The sequence below is a fragment of the Harpia harpyja genome, chromosome 10 (assembly GCF_026419915.1).
Source record: "Harpia harpyja isolate bHarHar1 chromosome 10, bHarHar1 primary haplotype, whole genome shotgun sequence".
Lineage (NCBI taxonomy): Eukaryota > Metazoa > Chordata > Aves > Accipitriformes > Accipitridae > Harpia > Harpia harpyja.
The window spans coordinates 24,799,896-24,806,038 of record NC_068949.1 but is presented as its reverse complement, the minus strand read 5'-3'; the positions used below and the strand labels follow the sequence as shown (position 1 = coordinate 24,806,038).

Sequence of the window (6,143 nt, the reverse complement as noted above, 5' to 3'; positions counted from 1 at the left end):
CGCTATTGCAGCAAGGAGATAGGGTAGAAGGCAATGATGCAAAGAGGATACATAGTGGCATGGGACGCCACGCTTTGCCCAAGAGGAGCAGCAGCAAACTGACCTTGGACGTGCCCTCATCCTTTCCTGGTGCTGCGATTTGCCCCTGTGCTGACTATGTGGCAACCCGTCCCCAGGGCTCACGCTCACAGCCCCCCAGCATCACCTCTCTCCCCACACGGATCCACCCTCAGATGCGGCTGGCATCTTAGGTGTGTTAGCTGCATCTAAACCTGGGTGACACCACGGAGCAGGGGACAGTGCGGCACTGCCCACGCCACCGACGCTGCGTCGCAGGAGCTGCCACTGGGAGGTGGCATTTCCCCAGGTCCCTGCGTGGCACTTCCACGGTGCTGGCAGCAGAGGATGCTTGGGCGGATGGTCTCAGCCTGAAGAGAAGAGGCAGGAGGTGTGTGGGCTGCAGGTGTGGGAAGGAAGGCACAGAAGGCCTGGAGGAGGAGAAAGGACAGCCGAGATGGCCGGAGCAAATTGCAACCCGAAGAAGGGAGGCTGCAGAACCGCAGAGGGTGTCACTGCCCAGCGAACGCAGGCAGGCCGGGGAGGGTGAGCTCAGCAAGCTGGCTCCTTGGCACCTGGCCTGCCATGTCTGATGTGGGTAGAAAGACACCAGAGAGCACCAGTGCTGAAGAGAGGGTGGCAACACAAAGACCGCTGTGTTCCTCTGCTCCCCATCCCTTTCTCCCCCTCCTCTCCCAATTTATTTACCCGAGTTCAAAAGACAGCCTCACAGTCCCGAGGGGCTGGCTGAAGTGGCCAAGGGGTGGGCTGTGAGGTCATCTTTAATGAGGGCAAAAATCCAGTGTCAACAATGCTGCCCATTGTATGGCCCTGTTTAGACAATACCGGCTGGGTTCTTGCTGCTGGCAGCCCGAGGACCGGGAGCAAAGCCTGTTTGCGGTAACAGGAGGGGAGGAGGATGGGCAGGGGGTCTGGTACTGAGTCAGGCAGCAAGGGATGGGGCAAAGGGCATCCCAGTCATCAGCGTGTTATCAGCCTAATTCTCGGTGCTGATAAGATTACTGCACCAATGGCAGGGAATTCAGCCATCCTGGTCACAGTCTGGCGGCATGGCCTGTCACCCCAGTCATATCTGCTTTCCCTTCTGACCCTGGCAATGACACGCCAGTGATTTCTGCTACCTTACTGCCTCCCTCTAACGCCACATGTCCCACGCAGCAGCAACAAGGTGGCAAAGTGAGCACCAGCTGCTTCTTTCAGCCCTGGCTCTTCCCCAGGCAGCTGTGGGAAGGCAGCTGGGGGGTTGCCTGCTGCTGCTCTTTTGGGAGCTCCCAATAGCAGCTGTTAACTGAAGAGCCCAGGTAACCCACACCGAATTTAGCCATGCTTTAAGGGTGAGGATGGAGCAGGGGATCTTCAGGAGTTTGGGGGATCCACTGAATTTATGGAGCAAGAGGTGATGTTTTAAGGAGGGGAGGAAACATGATTGAAAGTGAGCAAGCGAGCGAGATGATGCCATTTCTTGTAAACATAAACCTCGCTTTTGGTCGATGCCATGATATCCGACTCCTCGAGCCGCAATTTCTGGAGCCAGGTGACTACACAAGAGTCTTAGCTTTCCATTCCAAAAAGGAAAGCCATTTGCTACCTTTCCTGGCAGAGGAAGAGCGTGTGAAAATATAACACGGGGTTACCAGATTCCAAAAGAAAGTCCAGGGGAGAAAGCAACATTAAACAAGGGTGGCAACCCCACGAGCTGGCATCTGAGCCCCTGGCATCTGAACTCCTGTGACTGACAATCCTGAAGGACCTGCAGTTGCCATCACCTTTCAAGCAGGCATTAACTCTGAGTTCCTGTAGTGTGAGCCAGGTCTTGTCCCAACTCATTCTGTAGCCGTGGACCCCCACCTCATTTCTCTGCCACACGTAACTGTGCCCAGAAGTCAACCTGTCAAAACCAGGGGGATCATTAAGCTCTGAAACTGCCGGCAGCAGTGGTGAACCATGCTGGTGTTCATCTGCTCTGCAGAGAGGGCTCGATGCCTTTGAAGAGCAGATTCTTTGAGGGGAAGGAGGAGAAAGAAAGGAGGATTGGTGAAATGACAGAAAACCACCCCTGCACCTCTCCTTGGATGAAAGGCCCATGGCCTGATTCTCCTATCACTAGAAAAAGCTCTAAAGCTGAAATTGCTTCACACTTCTTCAGGAAAACAAAGCAAGAGATGCAGAAAAATAATCCTAGGAGAATTTTTGCAAACCTTTATTTCTGGCAAAGGGGAAGTGGTAGGGCTCAGCTCTTTCCCCAGTTTTCAGCTTATCCCCTCTTTTATTTGAGTCCCCTCTTCTTTTTTTCAACTTCCAGTTGTGAAATCGAAGAAAAAGAAAAAGGGGTAGACAGGGAATGCTGGCAAAGAAGACAAACAAACAACAGGAAACAAACCTTGCAAAGCCCTTGCAGCAAGCTTTTTTGTGGATGTGGCTTTTTCAACATTTTTGGAGGGGGTAACTGAGGAAATTCACTAAAAATTCCAATATGTCGACACCAGATGAAATCTCCTTGCAAAACTTACTGCCAAATGGAAAAGCAATACTTTTTTTTTTTTTTTTTTCCCCCGAGGGGAGAGTAGGAAGGAAAATGTTTTGGTGAAACATCCTTAGCTTAGCCTTGATGCTTTTTTCCTGCGTCTTGGCACTGTGGTAGCAAAACCAGGCTGGTTAGTGCATCCCAGGAGAGGAATGCAACCGTTCTTTCTCCTATGGACTCTGCTCACAGATAGCGTCTTGTGATAACCCCCATTGCTGGTTTGTGCCTCTCTTTTCCCCAACCTTGATAAAAAACTGAGAGACCCTCTGACAAAAAGTACTCTCCGAGAGCTTTTCACTAGCACGGTGCCTCAGCTGGGTCATGCATCTGTGGGGAGGACTTCTCGGGAAGGTGGAAACAGCCTTACGTTAGACCGTGCATTTCTAAAAAGACCCCGTGCTGAAGTCCATGGCCTGTGCTGCCTGTGGCATGGCTCTGCTCATCGCTGCCCTGCACCATGGCCCTGGCATTGCATCAGCTCATTTACGAAAGACCACGACCTCAGGCAGTAGTCACCAGATGCAGAAGAATTGAATCAGTTTCCTGAGGGCGATGGCTGAAGCTGAATCTTTGCTAAGCAGTGTCGGTGAACTCCACCAGCAACGTACTTCTGCTGAAGGCTCAGCTGGGCAGCTCTCCCTGGCAGGAGGGAAAAGCCCGTCTGGAGAGATACAAACTAGATCAGGAAAAGTCCAGTTTAAGCTGTACTGCTGTGCCTGTGCTAGACATTGCTGGTTTCCCACCTGGGCTGCCCAGCGATCCCCCCTCTTGTCTCAAGCCTTGAGCAGCAGAACTGAGGCAGGAGTCTGCAGCAGAGACTCAGATGGGCAGGGCCCGGTGGTGGGGGCCAGGGCTGCGCAGGGTGCTGGCCATCGCCCAGCCGGCAGCTCTCCATGGAGGGAGGCTGGCTGGCATGGCACAGCCAAGCCGCCAGCCCGCAAATGGCCAAAATGCCTTTTGACAGGCAAGGCTGGAGCTGCCGCAATTTACACATTGGGAAAGCAAACTACCCTGCGCACCTCGCCAAGATGTCAATGCCTGAACCTCGTGGCCTGTCCTGGTTTCAGCTGGGATAGAGTTAACTGTCTTCCTAGTAGCTGGTACAGTGCTATGTTTTGAGTTCAGTATGCGAAGAATGTTGATAACACTGATGTTTTCAGTTGTTGCTCAGTAGTGTTTAGACTAAAGTCAAGGATTTTTCAGCTTCTCATGCCCAGCCAGCGAGAAAGCTGGAGGGGCACAAGAAGTTGGCACACGACACAGCCAGGGCACCTGACCCGAACTGGCCAACGGGGTATTCCATACCATGGGACGTCCCATCCAGTATAGGAACGGGGAAGTGGGGGCGGGGAATCGCCGCTCGGGGACTGGCTGGGTGTCGGTCGGCGGGTGGTGAGCAATTGCACTGCGCATCATTTGTACATTCCAATCCTTTCATTATTACTGTTGTCATTTTATTAGTGTTATCATTATCATTATTAGTTTCTTCTTTTCTGTTCTATTAAACCGTTCTTATCTCAACCCACGGGTTTTGCTTCTTTTTTCCTGATTTTCTCCCCCATCCCACTGCGGGGGGGGGGAGTGAGTGAGCGGCTGCGTGGTGTTTAGTTGCTGGCTGGGGTTAAACCACGACATGGCCGCATTCAGGAGCATTAACCTGTTTCAAAAGTGATCAAAATGCCAGCTGGAGAAGCCGACTATGCTGCGAAGGGCCTTCCTCAGGGCTGTCCTTAGCACGTAGGTCTGAAACCTGCCAGGTGAGCACAGCCCCAACGACGGTCAAGATCCGTCTCTCCGTCCGTACAAGAAAAAATGCGATGTTCACCTCCCAGGATAACTTGGCGGGGGAATGTTCAGAAAACTTACTCCTGGCGTGTGGGAGCAGCCAGACGTGGTGTTAATTTTAGAGGACGACAAAGTCTAGCTGCCCTGTAAGTTCCCTCTTAGCCATGCTCCCTGTCTGAGGAAAGAAACCGGTGGGAAAGGAAAGGGCTCTGGTGGGTCTGAGTATCCGTAAAATGGCAAACCTTGAATGCCCCAAAGCCTCCTTGTCTCCCACCGGTAGCATTTCCAGTTCTCCCCCTGGTTTGTGGCACTGAGATTATTTTCTCCATGTGGCATGAGCTGCTGGTTATTTTTTTAAATCAACAAGTGCTACCATTTATTTATTTTTATATATATATATATATTTATTTATTTATTCATTCCTTTCTGTTTTTCTTTTGGAAATAGCAGGAGTCTGATTTCCTTAGGGTAGCTTTTAGCGGTTTATAGTTCTTCCAATACTCACACAGAAAGTAGGTAGTATCTTTAATTAAAGCATCATTTCTCCCCAGCGTTCAGTAACCCTCAGCGTTGTGAACCAAACATTTAACGGAGAGTCTTAAAAGGGATGGTTAAAAGTCCCTCCCTGACTCACGTCAGCTTTCACCATCTGGGAACACCTTCTGATGTGGGCTCTCTGTTGTAATACTGTGCCTCAGAAAGTAGGCAAGGCTCGAGTTCCTAATGTAAAACTAAAACACAGACTGCTCTCAGACCTCTTCATCCATCACAGTGAAATGAAAAAGGAGAGACATATTTTTCCCCCTTTGCTGGACACCTCTAAATCCAGGGAACAACTGGGCTACTGTTATTTTTCATCGTCACTTCTCCCTCCCAGCGATTACAATGCAGCTCACTTTTGACAGCTGCCACTGAATCAGCCCCACTATGTCTGAGCAGGATCAGCCCGGGGATGGACTCTGCAAGATCTTGGTTGTCCGTCTGCACCTCACGTGGTCAGCTCCATCGCTGCAGGATAGCTGTCCGGAGAGGATACGTGCGAGGGGATATGGGCACGCTTCAAAATGGCTTTTGACATCCTTGTTCCACTCCCAGAATGTCTCGTGTGTCAGCGGGGAGCGGGGATTGAACACGGGAAACACCGTGAGTGGGGGAAGGAGCGGAAACAGGTCCTGGCCAGGGTGATGGCGCTGGGGCACCCCAACCTTGCTGCGAAACGGCTGAGAGTGCCTGGCACGGTGGCCACACGGTGGGGTTAGGAGAGCTGCCTCCGGGCTCTGCCACCAGCAGGGTTTTATTTGTAAGGGCACTCTTTTTCACTCTTACCCGTGAAGGTCTCCTTGGGATAGAGCTTGGATTTTCCTATTGCTGGCATTGCTGGCATTACTGGCTAGCGAGGAGGCTGTTACGGAAAATAGCTGATAGCAAACTGAGCTGCTCCTTTTTCCTTGCGCCCTCCGCCAAGAGGGACTGTTTTCTGGGGGAAAACGGCCAGGGCTCTCTTTAAAACGTTACAGCCAACATTTTCCAGACTGGTTTTGCCTATCGAGATAAACACCTACACAGATATACACGCTTATCCGGATACACAGTTGCGGGTGTGCTTTTCTTTACAGAGGTGTATGACTTATATATACGTACATATATATGTATGTATGTGTATCTCACGCTCCCCATACAGACCCCCCATACAGAGTAGGCGTGTTACACCGAAGCCCCTTCCTCCCCCGCCGCACTCCGCACCCAGCTGGGGAAG

The 6,143-nt window shown here is 51.5% G+C and overlaps 1 long non-coding RNA gene across 1 annotated transcript; it reads right to left on the bottom strand.

Moving 5' to 3' along the window:
* Positions 1-2,262: 2,262 nt before the first annotated feature.
* On the bottom strand, positions 2,263-4,759 carry LOC128147151 (uncharacterized). Its single transcript, XR_008236949.1, has 2 exons — positions 4,233-4,759; positions 2,263-3,646 (listed from the first exon to the last, which is right to left on the bottom strand). It is a non-coding gene; the product is annotated as an uncharacterized LOC128147151 (long non-coding RNA).
* Positions 4,760-6,143: the final 1,384 nt, after the last annotated feature.